General features: G+C 41.1%; 1 protein-coding gene across 1 annotated transcript in view; it reads right to left on the bottom strand.

The window, feature by feature from the left end:
* LOC139744009 (N-acetylated-alpha-linked acidic dipeptidase 2-like) overlaps positions 1 to 16,748 on the bottom strand; it is a 54,204-nt gene extending 37,456 nt beyond the window's left edge. Inside the window, exon 1 of the mRNA XM_071654475.1 lies at positions 16,322 to 16,748. The gene's annotated coding sequence lies outside the window, so the exon portion shown is untranslated. The remainder of the gene's footprint in view (positions 1 to 16,321) is intronic.
* Between the last annotated feature and the right edge of the window lie 279 nt (positions 16,749 to 17,027).

Here is a 17,027-nt window from a genome sequence, read left to right as displayed (position 1 = left end):
GCACCAATGCTCATCATCTTCATTTTACCATGCACTGGAGGCCCCTGGTGGTAATTCAAGCATGTGCTCTCAACTTGAAGATAATCCCGCTACGAGAAACAATTTCTTGAAGACAGTACAGCAGAATTTTGACCTCAATTCCTCTGGACATTGTATACAAAAATACTTCGGGGATACCGCCTGAAAACAAACAAACTTCACTACTCAGATCTTTCACCCTTTTGTGGAGGAATACTCTGGACTGCATAAAGTATAACATATAAAGAGGTTGAGTTCAAGCAAGAACAAAAGATCAGATGAATATAAAGTATGAATAGATTTGGCTCTGATTTTTTTTTTTCCAAACAGGAGAGATAATGCAAATAATGTTGGCATATATATGCCAAGACATGAGAAGAAAAAGGCTTGAAATAGCAAACAGCATAAAAGGAAACTTACGAGTAATTGACACTTCATATCAAAAGATAATTAGAGTTCCTTGATGCTACTTGTTCCTACAGAAACTATGTAGTGCAGCTAATATCAAGAATAATCATTATGGAGAAACCTCCTTGTTTTTTGTTTATCCTGTTTTCCATCTCTCCTAATGCTTTCCTTTTTATACACCTTTACCTTCCCTCATACTTTATTCAAGTACCCTACACTTGTGTGTTTCAACAAGTAATTCTACTAGTGAATCAAACTTGGATAAAATTTCTACAAAATTTGTGAAACTTTGATAAAGATGGCATGTACATATGTAAGAAAACACAAAAAATTAAACCAAACTGTATTTGGTTAAAGGCCAAAAAAGCAGGGAATTATACATGTACCGGTATACAGTATACCACTAAACTTGCATGGTTAAACCCCCCCCCCCCCCCGAAAAAAAAAAAAAAAAAAAAAACTAGAGAGGGGCCGTCAAAGGCGGCAGACCCACGCCCGAAGTACAAAGTCGGGGTAAACATAATGTGCATTCGGTCATCTACCAGAATTCGGTCACTTAATTGCCAGTGTGCTTTATCACCAGCCAGTGAGTTCTACCAAAGATCGTACACTGACATTGTTGACTGAGGTGTACGATCTTTGGTTCTACAGTCACATCACACGCAAAGTCACATCATTTCACATACGGTAACACTCATTCACAACAGGAAAGTCCTTTAGTCTCCTCCAAAAATCCATCAAATATCCCAAATTCCACCGTCAAAAGTGCAGAATCGGAACTTTTCCAAGCGCGCGCGAATTAAGTCCAGTTTTAAGAGTATTGTCTACGCGACGGGTCGCCGAAAAAGCGCTAAAAATCGAGAAATACGCCGTTTTCTTGCGGGATATTTTGATTATAGCAAGCCGAGAGTGTGATGATATCAAAGGTCGTATGAGTGTACGATCTTTGATGGTATCCACAAAAGCGCAAAAGAAAAACAAAATTTACGTACCCCCTCAAGCAATTACCCCTATGATTAGTGTCTACGGGAATTATTCAATGCAAGGGTTGAATGCAAATGTCTACTGCACCAGTATTCGGTCACCAACGAGCGCCGCAACGTCCCCGATGCAATTTTGCACCAACAGTGTAGAGCGCGATGCATTGTCAGCGGCCTTGCACACGCATTGACATTGAGCGCGCATATCGTGCAGTGTGACTGCGACCGAGCAAATGCTCCTCCAACGAAAAGAACAATCAATGTTAATTTGAAAAATCATCAAAATACGGGCCAGTTTGTGGCGACGGAGAACGAACTTTCATAAATCTAGAAGGACATAGTCCCTCAAATAGGCCTAAACGTAAATTTCGGAATTCTTACGGACATTTGAGCAGCGAAGTCGGATCGTTTGGGAGTTTATGTTTTCGTATGGTAGCAGAAAATCGCAAAGTGAGAAACGGAAAATTTTCGGAGTGGTCACTACTAGTGGGGTCAAAACTTAAAGGTCACACAGAATTTGCAAGGGTCAACCGATTATCACCAAAATCTAATTGATTCTTTCCTACCATTATCCAAACATCCCCTGAACATTTCGTGCAAATCCGTTTACCCGTTCTCTTGTTATCTTGTACACAAACAAACAGACAAACAAACAAACAAACAAACAAACAAACATACGGAACCCTTTACATAACCCCCTGCCGATTTTCATCGGCGTGGGTAAACAGAAAACAAATGCAAAACAGAAAACAAAAAAACAAAAAACAAAAAAAAGAACCCAACATGATACTAAGGTTTACTCAACTGCAACATAATCTGATGGCTCAATTTACAAGATATGGTGCAGATATTCTGAACTTTCATCAAAATCAACCACAGTTCAAAGTTCATTCAGCGTGCACACCAATTATTATTTCTCACACAATACAGTGTACATCACAAATTACTTTGCACTTGGAAAGGTGTGCACTTCCTTAAATACACTTGTGTAGTCCTGATCATCCGTATCCCACTCAGACTGTGTGGGGGCAAAAGAATGTCTATCATATAATACATGTATACCCAAAGCCTCAAGTACACTTTGTACACTAATATTCAACAATCAAGATATGTATATATATATATATATATTTTTTTTTTTTTTTTTGGGGGGGGGGGGGGGTTAGGATGAGAGGGGGGTCCATTTTGCTCCAGAGTTGACTATTTCAAAGCACTAGAGAGAGTCTGTACACAGGTGTAAGCTTGGAAGTACTACACTTATCATATCAATTTATGGATTAAAATGTGAACAAACAGAGGACCCAAAAATCAGACAGACACTACGCTGTATTTTGTTTAAGCTCAGAGACTGTTGATGGCTGAATTCAAAACAGCGTTCGCAACATACTCTGTTCAATGACAGTGTAACAATTGTTGGAATTTTTGTGCTGGAATGTACAATGTGCATTGCAGCCATTGTTGCATCATGAATTACTGTATGTGCAACAAGCTTGTAAACGTGTATAATGTACCCCTGAATGGAGACGTGGTCCTACTACACTGGATTAAAGGGGCTTTAGGAGTACATTTTCAGACTGGCTCTTTGCTCTCAAATCAGATGTTTTGCTTACCTTTATAACAGCCTTTTCCTGGCAAACCAGAAAGTTTTAATTACCTCATGTTTGAAATGTGGTCCCCTGATATTATCACCAATCATTACATGCAAAGTACATTCCTATTCTACGGAATGACACTTACATCTGTACTACAGTGTAGGTACAACTGAACATCATTGAATAGATTTCTAGCTTGTAACAATTTGTAGCTTAAGGAAAAATACAATGAATTTGAAAACTGACCAACTGGATTGGTATTCAGTGATGATGTTTCTAATATTCTGGCTAAATGTTTACGGTCACACAGAACCTCATCATCAATAAACCAATCTACAGTATGCATGTACCAGGTACATATTTACATGGCAATGCCAGTAGAGTAAAAATACACTCCAAACCATAAATTCAACATGCTGCAGAATCAAATTCATTGTACATTTGAGTGCATCATATTAATGTAGTGCCTGCATTGTTGTTTTCAAGAGACATGCAAGCCTCCATAAAACTGACACATTCTATAGGTTCCTGGGGAATTCCACTCGATCACATACACTACATTGTATGAACATAGTCCAGTTTAGGAGCTCTGCTATTTGTATAAACCCACAATATGGTACATGCACGCACCACCCACATCAGCGTTCAACACCACAATGATTCTGAATTTATCAATTAACCCGTTGCAGACAAGTCCTAAGCATACTCGGCGAGTGTCTATGGGAAATGTGTGTTCAGATGCGAAATCAGCCCATCCTCAATGGATTAAGATGTCCTTGCAATGCAGTTATCATATGTCATAAAATGGGTTCAAGAACGTAGCCAATAGGAAGCGCTGAAATGAGACACACCTCCTTCCTTTACTTCAGTACAACTGCACTGCCTGTAATCCTATGGTAGATTGCCGATCGTCTGTGCGCGCGGCGGCTCCTTTGATGAATTGCATGCATACGTGTACGCGCTGTCAATCCTGTAAACAACTTCTAGTTCGGGCTGCCGGCCGGCCGGCCTGTCTTCCCTTGTGCATAACATATGTGGCGTACGTACGTATACTGTACTATACGTACACTTTGTACAGTACAGTAGACCAAGCGTTATGGGACCGGACGCGTACATGGAGTCACTTTGAAGAGCAAATCCAACGATTTAGCAGGTTAATTCTCACGCCGTTTTCAGAATATGTTGTCTAGTAGGCCTATATGAGGAGTCTATATCAAGTCTTTAAGGTAAAGGGTGCATATTCTATGTAAAATAAGTAAGTTTTCATGCGGGTGTCCGGAAACCCAACCCCCCATTATACTTATACTGTATGTGCAGGACTTCCGCGAGTGCGACGTGCGTAAAAGTTTGGGACGAACATCTTCGGATGTCTTGACCCACAAAGGTACGTGAAAAACGCTGAAAAATGATGTTAGTTTTCGAATTTTCGACCCATTTTATAAAACAAATGATGCACAGGATTATTTCGTGGCGTTAGTGTAGGCGTAGTGCACTCGAGGGTATTTACAATTGTGAAACATGCACGAGGCGAAGCCGAGTGCATGTTGCACTACATTGTAAATACCCGAGAGTGCACTACGCCTACACTAACGCACTCTATCCTGTGCATCATTTGTATAATGAATTCCACATTGTATGGACATTCCACCTACAATCCAAACTCCATGGTACTCTACGGGAATTCTGATGTAACATGAGAGGTACAAATTGTACACTGTACAGACGAGAAAAAAAAACATTGTACGGCATCACTCAGAAACCAAAAATATGCTCCAGGAATGAGGAAACGAAATTTGTCTATTTGTACAGCCGAGATTTTCTCCGCAAACCACTCAACAGAATAGAAAGATTAAACGAGAACTTACCTGTTCGAAGCTTTAATCTCGATTCTATTAAGTAATAGGAGGGTGATATTACGTCAGGAGAGAGCCCGCCATGTGTGCATGCGCAGTAGAACCAATTTTCGAAGAGTGAAAAATGGATTGTCACTAGATGAAAGATAACGGGAACTTGCAATCCTGTTCGAAACAATGCCGACTTACACTCCTGTTAGAACAGCAGGGTGGGTGTGGAGGGGACGTAATATCACCCTCCTATTACTTAATAGAATCGAGATTAAAGCTTCGAACAGGTAAGTTCTCGTTTAATCTTTCTATTCTATTGCGTAATACTCGTGAGATATTACGTCAGGAGACTTTAAAGCCCGTGACGATACATTTTTCCCCCAGACATAACATAAGTTATGTGAATAACTGAAGCACCTACCAAGAGGTCATTAGTTTTCTGCTACACGAGTGACAGCCTGCGAAAAGCTCATTTTGGCGTCTTTTGGCTTATTGTAGAAACGTCGAAACGTTCGTTCGTTTGACCATCCAGCCTGTTCAAGTACTGCAGTCACTGGTACATCACCCCTGGTCGCGGCTGAAGTTGATGCTGCTCGAGTGCTATGCGCTTTGTACTTATCAGTGTTGATACCTGCTGATGTAAGCACTTCCTTCAGCCAACGAGCAATAGTTTGTGATGATACCCTTTTGTGGGGTTTCTTGTAGCTGATGAATAGCTGTCGTTCATCCCCCCTGAGCATACTTGTTCTCTCGATATACTCTCTGAGGTACCTTACTACGCACAGGCGTCTGTCTGGAGGATAAGATTCCAGGGTAACCGAAAACCCAACATTCCCTGGTCGGTTCTGTTTGATCAGTTTTTCAAAGTGAAAAGTAATTGAACTGTTTCTCAATTGTAAATGATCAAGATCCATGAATTTCAGAGACTGAATCCTTTGCGCTGAAGTCAAAGCAATGATCATGCACAGTTTTAATGTTAATTTCTTCAGAGACAGCGACTTTGCTGGTGACATAATACGCAACAATCTAAAAACAGGACCAACATCCCAGATTTCTTTGTATCTGGGCAAGGGAGTCCGTAGGTGAAAAACTCCTTTCAGGAACCGACAGACTAAGGGATGTGTACCAACTGTACACGAAGCGTCAGTTAGTGTCAAGAAAGATGATAAAGCACTGCGAGCTTGGTTTATGGTGCTGTAAGCTGCATGTTCCACATGATAGAGTTTACTGAGGAATTTGAGGACATCCGTAACATCTGCATAGTAGCAGTCGATATTGTTCTCACGGCAAAACTGGTACCATTTTTTAATGTAGATATTGTATTGCGCCTTGGTGGAATCTCTCCAAGAAGCAGCCATGATGTTAATGATGTCCCTCGAAATTCCTTGGTGCTCTAGTGGTGTGCACATAGCCTGCAACAAATAAGATCAAGAGTTGCATGTAAGGGATGTGGTGTGTTCAAATTTGGGAGTGTTAGGAGTGTCTTGCTCCTGTGAAGCAACATAGGTTTCCCAATTGTCATTTCTCGCAAGAGGGGAAACCATGCTTGACTGGGCCAGTTGGGTACAATGATTATTCCATCTGCATTATCCTCCCTTATTTTTTGCAGGCATTTTGCAATCAGACAAAATGGGGGAAATGCGTAGAATTTCAATCCATTCCAATTGAGAGTGAATGCATCGACTGACACTGCTTCTGGGTCAGGTAACCATGAAACATAATTCTGTACTTGCTTATTCAGTCTAGATGCGAATAAATCAATTTCAGGTTCTCCAAATCTAGCAGTGATGGATTGAAAAATGTCCCTGTCAAGCATCCATTCTGTCCTGTCATCAAACTTTCTAGACAAGCGATCTGCTTCTTCGTTTAGTTTGCCTGGTAAATGTGATGCCGTTATCCACACATTGTGATCAATACACCACATCCAAATGTCTCTCGTAATGTTATTACATTCCACTGATTTCATTCCTCCCATGTTGTTTATGTAGGAAACTGCAGTGGTGTTATCCGTGCGGATGAGAATGTGCTCATCGTTAGCTCTACTACATAGTGATTGCAGCCCAAATTTTACGGCTAGTAGTTCAAGATAATTTATCTTACTGTCTTTGACATATCTTAACTCTTCTTCATTCCACCTACCCCCTGTGGAATTGTGTAGGTCAGTGGCACCCCAACCACTACCACTTGCGTCTGTACGAATTTCAACAGACGGATTGGGTCTTCTTAGTGGCATGAATGCCGACTGGACATTGGAAACCCACCAATTGAGTTCTTGTTTAGATTCATGTGATAACGACATTCTCCTGTCAAAGTGACCTCTGTGCAATCTTAAGGCAACAACTTTCTCTTTCTCTGTGGCCCTATAAAACAAAGGCCCATACTGGACTGCTGGCGAGGCTGCCACCAGCTTTCCGATCACTTTGGCAACTTGCCTAATTGTAGTGCTCGAGGATAATCTGAGCTCTGAGCAGAGCGTCTTAATTTCATGCATTTTTGCCTCTGGCAATCGAAGAGTCATGTCTTCCGAGTTCAAGATAAAGCCCAAAAATTGGATCACTTTTTGTGGCTGTAGTACAGACTTGTCTGGGTGTACTAGAAATCCTAGGCTTTCGAAGCCCTGAGTGACTGCTTTAACAGAGTTCTTTGTCTGTTCTACTGTGTCCCCAATAATGAGTGTATCATCTAGATAACAAACCACAGTGTGGCCTTGCTGCCTTAACATTGCCAAGAGAGGTTTCAACAATTTCGTGAATAATCGAGGAGCAGTGCTCAAGCCATTAGGCAGGGCCTTATATTGCCAATACTGGCCTTCCCAAATAAATTTGAAGAATTTTCTGTGAGATGGGTGGATTGGGACTGCATAATATGCATCCTGGAGGTCGACTGATGCCATGTAGGCATTTCTTGACAAGAGCTGTGAGGCAGTATGGATATTTTCCATTTTGAAATGTTGGTAAGGTAAATACTTATTCAGATCTGTTAAATCTAGTATGAGGCGTGTACCTCCATTTTTCTTAGGTCTTGAGAAAATATTAGAGACAAAGTCTCCTGTTTCTCTGGAGCATTTTTCAATGACCCCCTTTTCAGACAGTTTATTAATCTCAATAGATAGAGCTCTTCTATCAGTTTCAGAAAGCCTGTAGCTTCTTGGGGGTTTGTTTCTGGATGGTGGCAACGTGGCCGCAAATTCTAGTTTGTAACCATTTATGACCTCTAAAATAGATGGGTCAGATGTAACAGCTCGCCAATTATCCTGAAAGGCATACAGTCGACCTCCAACTTTGGGAGAATCATGTGGGGTTTCTAGAGTTATTTCATCTCTCACCTCTGTAAGGCTTAGCGTTTCCGTTGTGTGTGAGGCGCTGGAGGCAGTGGCTTCTTGTTGCCTTGTGCTTGGCTCTGGCGGTACTGCCTCGGGTTCCGCTCTAAAAAAGGCCGGTCACCAGTACCAGAAAAAGGCCGAGTCGCAGTGGCAGGGGCACGAGATCTGGACCAGCCTGCTTCCTTGTAGCTTCGGTGGGTAGCACTAGCGAACCCCGGCGAGGGCCTAAATCCCCTGTAGGGATGTGGGCTTGAGTAGCTCTTTCTTTGTCCCTTCATCACCCCTGCCGTAACTTTCTGTTCTTCCATAAGGTCCTTAACCTTCTTGCTGAGGTTGTCGCCAAACAGTAGTTTGTTGGTAGTACCAACCATATTCTCTGGCTTGCACAGCCTGGCACATCTTGAGTCTAGGTCTGGTTTGATTAGCTCACGTCGTAAGCAATTCAACTCAAAAGAAGAACTGCAAAGTAGGGCCAGCGCATCTTGTTGTGGGTCCGTGATGTTGCCCGATGGAAGTGAACGGACAAAGGCATTAATGCCTTTTGTCATTGATTTCTGAATTTTTTGTAGTTTCAAGTCTCTTGACTTTGTATGTGTCGGAAGATTGTCCCAAATGAAGGGGTTCACTTTTGGGGAATCCATAGCTTGGCAGTTACTGGGCAGAGCATATTTAGCTGCTGTCTCCTCTAGTGCTTTGTTTTCCAGTTGATGTGTGAGCAAATATGTAGCTGACTGAGCAATTTCTTCCTCTATCGGTTCCCCGATATCTGCGTTCACTGCGAACTTCGCCGCAATATGTGGAACTTCGTCTGGCATGATTGGGTAGCATTCCTCGTCATCCGCGATTGAATGCGTTTGCCCCATACCGGCGCCCGTGTATTCACAATGCTCGCCACTGTATGGCTGCTGTGTACTCGTATGTGAATACGTATCATCGGTAGTGTGTGCAGCCCGTGGCTGCGGTGTAACTGCAGACGTATGCAATACTCCTGTAGAGTTTGCAGTACGATTTTCCGTCGGTAATCGCTGAATAACTGACTCCAGCAAGTCTTCCAATTTACTCAGTCTAGTGTTCACATCGGAGCTTGTCGATGACTGGGTTTTTGCCGGATTTGTAGGTTTGCTCTTCTTTACTTGCGCTGTGCGCTGAGCAGGTTTCGATTTCCCGCCATCTTGTGTAGCCATAGGGGCACACAGCTCTGTGAGCTTCCCCTGTGCGGCGGCTGGTTGTCCGCCCGTGGCGGCGTGTGAAGCTGCCGTGGGCTCACGTGGAGCGGCAGCGCGAAATTTCTCTTTCACCGAGATCGGCGAAACCGATGAATCCATGATTTGATACTCGAAACTGCTTTCGATGCTCGAAAACTGTTTTGTCTGCCCAATAGCAGGGTACAGTTCTAGTGTCTTGGAGCAATTTTACCCCAAAACACATTCACTAGATAGGCAAAATCCGAAGAAAAATGCCAGAAAAAACGGAGGGATAAAATCCTCCGTCCGAATCTCAGCATGCACGATGACGTATTGGTTCTACTGCGCATGCACACATGGCGGGCTCTCTCCTGACGTAATATCTCACGAGTATTACGCAATAGAATCCACAAATGACACAAGCCAACCATCTCAAGGATGATGGCTTCTAACATTTACTGCATGTCAAGTGTATCAAATTGATCATGTAGAATATATGTGTACATGCCCATATAGTCCACAATCTCATACAACAGCGTATATTAGATTTCAAGGATTTAAAGGACAAGTTCACCTTCATAAACATAAGGATTGAGAGAATGTAGCAATATTAGTAGAACACATCATTGACAGTTTGAGGAAAATCAGACAATCCGTTCAAAAGTTATGAATTTTTGAAGTTTTTGTGCAGTACCCGCTGGATGAGAAGACTACTGCAATGTATGAATAACTTAGATGTCACATGCGTACAACAATATAAGGAAAACATAAAGAGAATTTCACAAAATTCCATCTTTTGAAAAAAAGTACACATTCCCCTGACTTGTTACCGACAAATGTTATGGGTAATATTATTCCCCCTGCCTTTAGAAAGAGGCAAGTCAAGTGCTCTTTTATTATGCGAAAAAAGTGGAAATATGTTGAATTTTCTTTTACATTTTCTTTATACTGTTGTATGCATATGACTCACAATCTGTAGTAGTCTCCTCATCCAGCGGTTCCAACATAAAAATTTAAAAAATTCATAACTTCTGCATCGATTGTCCAATTTTCCTCAAACTTTCACTGATGTGTTCTACTAATATTGTTGCATTTTCTCAATCCTTATGTTTATGAAGGTGAACTTGTCCTTTAACCATAAGAGAAACTCAAACAGACATGAATTTGTACCAGTACTAAAATATGTATGATGAATAGTTTAAATATTGATACATTGTAGTTCTACTGGGCAAATTGTGCTATTTAGCGCAGCAACATTATGCATTGATCATCACTATACTATAACACACTATGTTTTTGTTTTGTCTGTGACAACAGTACTACAAATCATACAAATTGGCTTAAAATCTGAGCACTATGATCCAGTCTTTACATTATTTAAAGAATCTAATTTGTATGTTTTGTTTTGTTTTCTATTCAATGCACATTGTATGTAATGATACAACAGGAGATGTGGGCTATGTCAACAGTGTTATTGCTGAGTAAACAGTCAAGCTTTAAACAGTGGTGTATGATAAAGACACAAAGAGTACTTACACTGTAGATTCTTTAAATTGCTTATCTGGGTACTTATACTGTGAAGTGATAGCCCCATTATACACTGTATTTGTAGCGTACGGGTACCCAAAATAAATGTTTGCATGCCGACTTTTCTTTCTTCTTTGTAAAGGCCACAGTATTGACTCTTAATTGGACAGGTTTCCGTCAGACAGAAGGATCACAGTGTTCTTCACTTTGGATATTGGAGTAGCATGCTGTTTGTGCGGTGATGATGTACATGTATTGTAACCTGCTTTTAGATTGGACAGATCTTTTCTCAAACATTTTATGCTCCATTTTGCATTATACAAAAACTAAATACATTATCTCAATCCCATCTCATGCCCATGAATATTGTGTAAATTTCAAATAACACAGAGACGACACAAAATCAAAAGTTGCGCTCAATTTGAAGATAATGTTAAAGCACATATGCATCAGCCTCGAGCTTGTTTTTATGAGCAAGTCACTTTCTGGTAGATGCACATTTAAAAGTGTAAGTCCTTATTTTCCAAAACTTCAAACTACTCGCAAATCCAAACATTGCACAACATCTAGCTGAAACTTCATTCTGAAATGACACAATGTCCCTCAGTTGAAGCAGTGTGAATTTGACAATTTTAAAGCTTGGCAATCACAGCTATCAGTCTGAGCAGCTCTGACCAAACAAAAGGGATATGAAAAGAGAACTTGTTAGGTGAGTCTCATATTATTGGTGGGTGGCATTTAAGATCTAGTTTCCAACACCCATGGAGTGCCAGATGATGTAATTATTCTACAATTGACAATTTTACTGGTCATTAATTTCAAACATTTTCATATAGAAATGTTGCTAGACACAATATCATAAAGATAAAATGGGACTAAAACAAACTGGAGGCTGTTACACCTACCGGTAGTCACTGTACAGTAGATGATGTTTTTAATGCAGTAGAAATACAATGTACAAGATGTACAAAACAGCAGCAGTAGTAGTAGAAGTAGTAGAGAAATGAAGTACAAGTACTGTATACGCTATAATTTTCGCGTACATAAATTTTCGCGAATTGCCGCTGTCACACATTTTCGCGAGTGGTTAAATTCGCGATTGGGGGACCAGAGAAAATATGAAGTGGCAAAGAAAGTGTGAATTTTCAACTTACTAGCAAATAAGAATGATACTAGTTATACACTGCATGAAAAAAACTTACCAAACTCTGCGAACTAGTAAGTCAGAATTCAACATTTTTGAAGTGGTTAAGTCCATCGCGCTAGATTTCTGACGAGTGGTCCCGTTGCGATAATGGATTGGCTCTCTACAGTATTCGTAAGTAGACGTGGACGTGCGTAAACAAGCTTAGCCAGTATGGTCTGTTCGGTAAGCCGTGACATGGTATACTAGTACTGAAATGTTCGTATCATCAAGGCAAGGGATTCATTTTGGAAGGTAATATTTTCGCGTGTTGTTAATTTCGCGAATAGCTCCCGACTCGCGAAATTCGCGAAAATAAAACCCACGCGAAATATATAGCGTATACAGTAGTACAACGGTATCATTTGTAGTAGTAGTAGCAGCAGCAGTAGCAGAAATTGAAGTAATAGTATTTGAAGTACTATACATATTCAGGGATGCCAAGTTCAACAAAATTTTATGAGTGAGATTTTCATGACTCGGCATTACGGCATGCGAATGTGCGCGCGAGCGAGGGTGTGGGAGGGGTTTTTCACCCCTGTGGCCTCCCACGGTAGGGAGCTTTTTCAATTTTTAGCTCTTAATGGTGCGATCAGGTGCATACTTAAGTGACTATTTTTTACATTGAAAGACAAAAGGGAAATATACCTTCATTTGCACCTATCACTTTAATTTTTTGAGCTATGCTCATTATTATAGGCCCAAGTTGCAGACTTCACCCGATGCGTGAGAAAAATGGGTGCCATGCGTGAGATCGTGAGATGGCCCCTAAATGCTTGAGTCTCACGCAGAATGCGTGAGACTTGGTAGCTCTGCATATTGTACAGCTCTGTAGTAGTGGTTATCTCATCTTCACAGGCAAGGGTATTCAAAGACCCAGTAGCATGGGTGGCCAAATTCATTCACTGCTCATCAGGGTACATACAATGTATAAAGGCTGTGAACAGCACTGGTCAGGGAAAATGATGTGCATCGAAGCGTACGTATACTCATCGGTAACACAGAAACTCCAACCCAAAGTACCTTCTGATCTGGAGATTCTCCCGCCTGAAACCCCTAGCAAACAGGAGACTCAAAGTTGATGTGTGCAAAGCGCGAAATTCCCAGGGTTCTAGATGCTCTCTGGTGCTATCTATAAGGCTTATTTTGTCAACATACGATAGAAATATGTAAGAAATCCTTTCCAACGGGAGACAAAGAGCCAGGGCGGGAGAAATTAAATCTTAAACGGGAGAACGGGAGATTTTGCAAAAATGGGTTTTCGGCGGGAGATCTCCCGTCGAAAACGGGAGAGTTGGAGTCTCTGGTAACACTGGACTCCTGTCAAGATTCTTTGGCTGTGTGTATACTTTACAGTACATGGAGATCAGTGATAAAGGTGTACTGTACATGATTCATTACATGGGGAAAATATGGAATATATCCGAGCCAGGCCAGGCTTCCCACTTCATAGAATCCACATGTTTAAACCACATCTTTAACCCACAGAAGACTATCCCGAGTATACTCCGGTAGTGTGTCTATGGGAAAAGCGTATTATACGAGTAATAGCAAAGTATTAAGTTCGTCCTCAATGGGTTAACTGCATGTGGTGTGATAGAGGCTTGCTCTTGCTCATGCTCTATCCATTATTTCCTCACTTTGTAAAGAGAACGAGGCAATAAGACTCCATGACTGGCAATTATCTTCTCTATAGATGGCCATTCTGAATGACCATTACTGCCATAAAAACTTGAGGCTATTCAAGTGAATGAAAAAAAAAAAAGGGAACCACACACACAAAACCAGCGTCTGAACTACTTTCAACAAAAGGGTCAAGGGCTACTGACCGAGGTTTAACCCCTGCCAGATAATCCGAATTTAAGGTAAAAGATCCCAAACTGATATCTTTCTCTGGAGAAGGGAAAGTGAGAGAAAGACACAGAGAGGGAGAGAGAGAGAGCACTTTGATAACTCAAAGCTACAAACTGTACGTACAGTATGTGCTTTGTCTCACATGATTGTATACCCACTGCTGAATATTTTGCACACATAACTTTACAGACATACACATAGAATTAGCCAATTGAAATGCTAGTAAGAAGTGGACAAATGTTTAATCATGGACCCTTAGGGTCCATGGTTTAATACAACTTTAGTCAAACATCAAGGACTGCAGTAGTTGAATACAACTTACAAACATGAGTCTTTGGAAACCACTCTATATTATTAGCATTCATGTACACAGAAACGATGTGTTTCAGGGTTGTAATATTAAGATAGTGACAATGATAACAAATGTCTGATGGAAACTACTAAGTATATTGTAGGATTTGTTGGCATGAAAATTGTAAACTTCTTTCATACAGCTTTATATATTTTCCAAAATGTGTTCAGTTTCACTGATGTGTGGTGTTTATTTCTTGATCTCATAATGTCGCACTACTCATTGCAATTCTTCTTGATCTTCAATTTCTCTCTGTAATTGGCAAATGGCATAGTCTTTAAACCAAATGGGGAAAGATATCAAATGAAAGAGAAAAAGACCCCCAACAAAATAAATAAAAGCAAGCCGTTTTGATGAAGAAACCATGGATTATCCATTTTATCCACAAACTCTAAAATACAGTTCTACGTTATGTACACATGTCTAAAATATCGTTGCCATTTAAACAAAAGGTGTTTAACACTCATTCTGGTGTCCAAAATCATCAGCAGCTAGTCACTCAGCATTTACACTCTTTAACAGGAGCTTGATAAAAACAAACACACAAACAAACATTTGTAGATCTCATACATTTTGAATCAAGTGAAAAGTAAAATGATGTATTGTTAGTTGGCTCATCTTGCACTTACACAGGTTGATGGATTATGAATTAGTGAAAGTAGAGAGAAGGAATAATCAAGTATGAAAGATTGATAGAACAAAAGAAAAAGCAACATTTGAATTCCATATCACAAGATCAAAAAAGTGATTGTATAATTAATTAGTTGATCTCCAGCACCAAATCCCAACACGTGGAGGTCAAGCGGGGTCACACTTTCTGTGTTAACTTGTGAACTTCCTGTAATGCGATATCAATGAGCAGCATGCACAGGCAGAATGTACATCACACTGTATGCAGTAATCAAATCTAATTTTTCACATTCTATCACTAACTAAAACATTGTCACTTCACAATAGAAATCAATGCACTTTCAGAGCTCGTAACTTCACATTTCTTTTCCCACCCTGTTAATTGCTGAGAAAATTTGCAAAATTAATTTACACGGTAATTTGGTGACGGAGATAATGCTCCATCTTTTTCATAGAGGACAACAATAAAATAGAGCTTGTACTCTGCACCTGCACATATGTTTCTGAACTTACACAGCGCCACTGCTGTTCAAGTTTTTACAGTAATAATGAGATAGGGATATTTAGCAGGGTTGTGAGATGAAGAAAGTCTAAAAAGTCTGAAACTTATGCCAGAAAAAAATAATGTTCAGTGCATACACCTGTGAATGTATTATGCATTCGAACAGCAAAATAAATGTCTGAAAAAAAGTCTGAAAAGGCTCCTATAGGTTTTGGGCAGAGTACTAAAGGTCTGAAATCAGATTTATCTCTAAAACTCTCATGCCCTGAAAATGATGATGTCGCTGAATGCTTATCTAATCTTGGACTCAGGGTCATTAACAAAACATGTTTGAATGTCTAAATCTAATTCTAATGAATATACAAGGCCAAATCCATAGTATCCTCCGAACTCTGTTCGGGGGGGGGGGGGGGGGGATACAATTAGTCACTGAAACATTTATGGTAGGATAAATAAGGTACCTGGTAATTCATGCTGCAGCTTTGGCTCAGGCACATTATTTTTTATGGGCATACTTACTGGCCATGGGGTATCTCAAAATGCATCAAATATGAGTACAAATATCTTGAACTCGACTTCTTGTTGAATAATAAAGAACTGAAAGGCCTGTGGTGGAAAGGGATGACTGTGACTACAGTGATATTAAAGAGCTACAGCAGCGCAGCCGCAGCTCAGGGCACACCTAGGTATCCTGCGTGGATTGTCGAGGGCCTGCGGTTATGAGTTCAGCGCCAGCCGCACACCTGCTGCGTGCCCGAGCCTTGCCGAGGAGGTACACGTTTACAAGCAGACTGCTTGCTCACCCGGGCCCGCTCACAAAATCAACGCATTATGAAACCATGTAATCATCGCATCACACTCTCAATTAAGCTGATACATCACAATTCCACATACACACAAAATACATCACGATGCCATAACTTACAAGCAATAAGTGATCAGTCGTCCTTTTTGATGTGGGACACCCGTTATGACAAGATCATCTCTTCTACTGTAACCATTGTTCGTGGAGAGCTCACGATCCGCATGCAGGAGTCAAACGAGTGGAGCACACATCCACACGTACACGCAGCAGCCTCGCCTTATTATCCACCACTGACGCGTCGTATCTAGCGTGGCGACGGATTTGATGGGTGCTTTCTCATGAGACCATCAAAGCATGTACCGCACTTGATAAGTTTGCACCTGCTGTCTGGTAGTATTGGAAGCAACAACCCCTCCCCTCTCAGTCTCACCCTACTGTACGTGTATAAATTCTCACTGTCAGCTACTAGTATTCTCACGAGCAGCTATGTTTTCGCTATGATGATCGTAGTAGGCATAGTAGTATAAAAATAAAGTAGGCGACAGTCTAGTGAGACGTGTGTGTGACGTAATGATCGGTACGTCTGTCATACTGAACCAGTAGGCCTGCATTGGAGTAGTCTGGTTTCCAGACCCTTTGTCAACTGGACTCCGCGGCGACGAAGTCGCCGCCCCGCGACGAAGTCGCCGCCTTTACCGAAGGCAAAGGGTCTGGGCACATTCGCTTCAAGTGGGAGGAGCCTAAATTTACCCCCAGTGAGCGAGGGCGATCATTCTGTCATTACGTAATAAGGAAGAGGTCACGTTAGTGACCCCTGCATCCTCAC

Source organism: Diadema antillarum, unplaced genomic scaffold (genome assembly GCF_040938485.1).
Source record: "Diadema antillarum isolate AM-2024a unplaced genomic scaffold, OU_Dant_1.0 seq00001128_RagTag, whole genome shotgun sequence".
Lineage (NCBI taxonomy): Eukaryota > Metazoa > Echinodermata > Echinoidea > Diadematoida > Diadematidae > Diadema > Diadema antillarum.
Note: the sequence above shows the minus strand (reverse complement) of the source record. Positions and strands in the feature narration are given on the sequence as shown.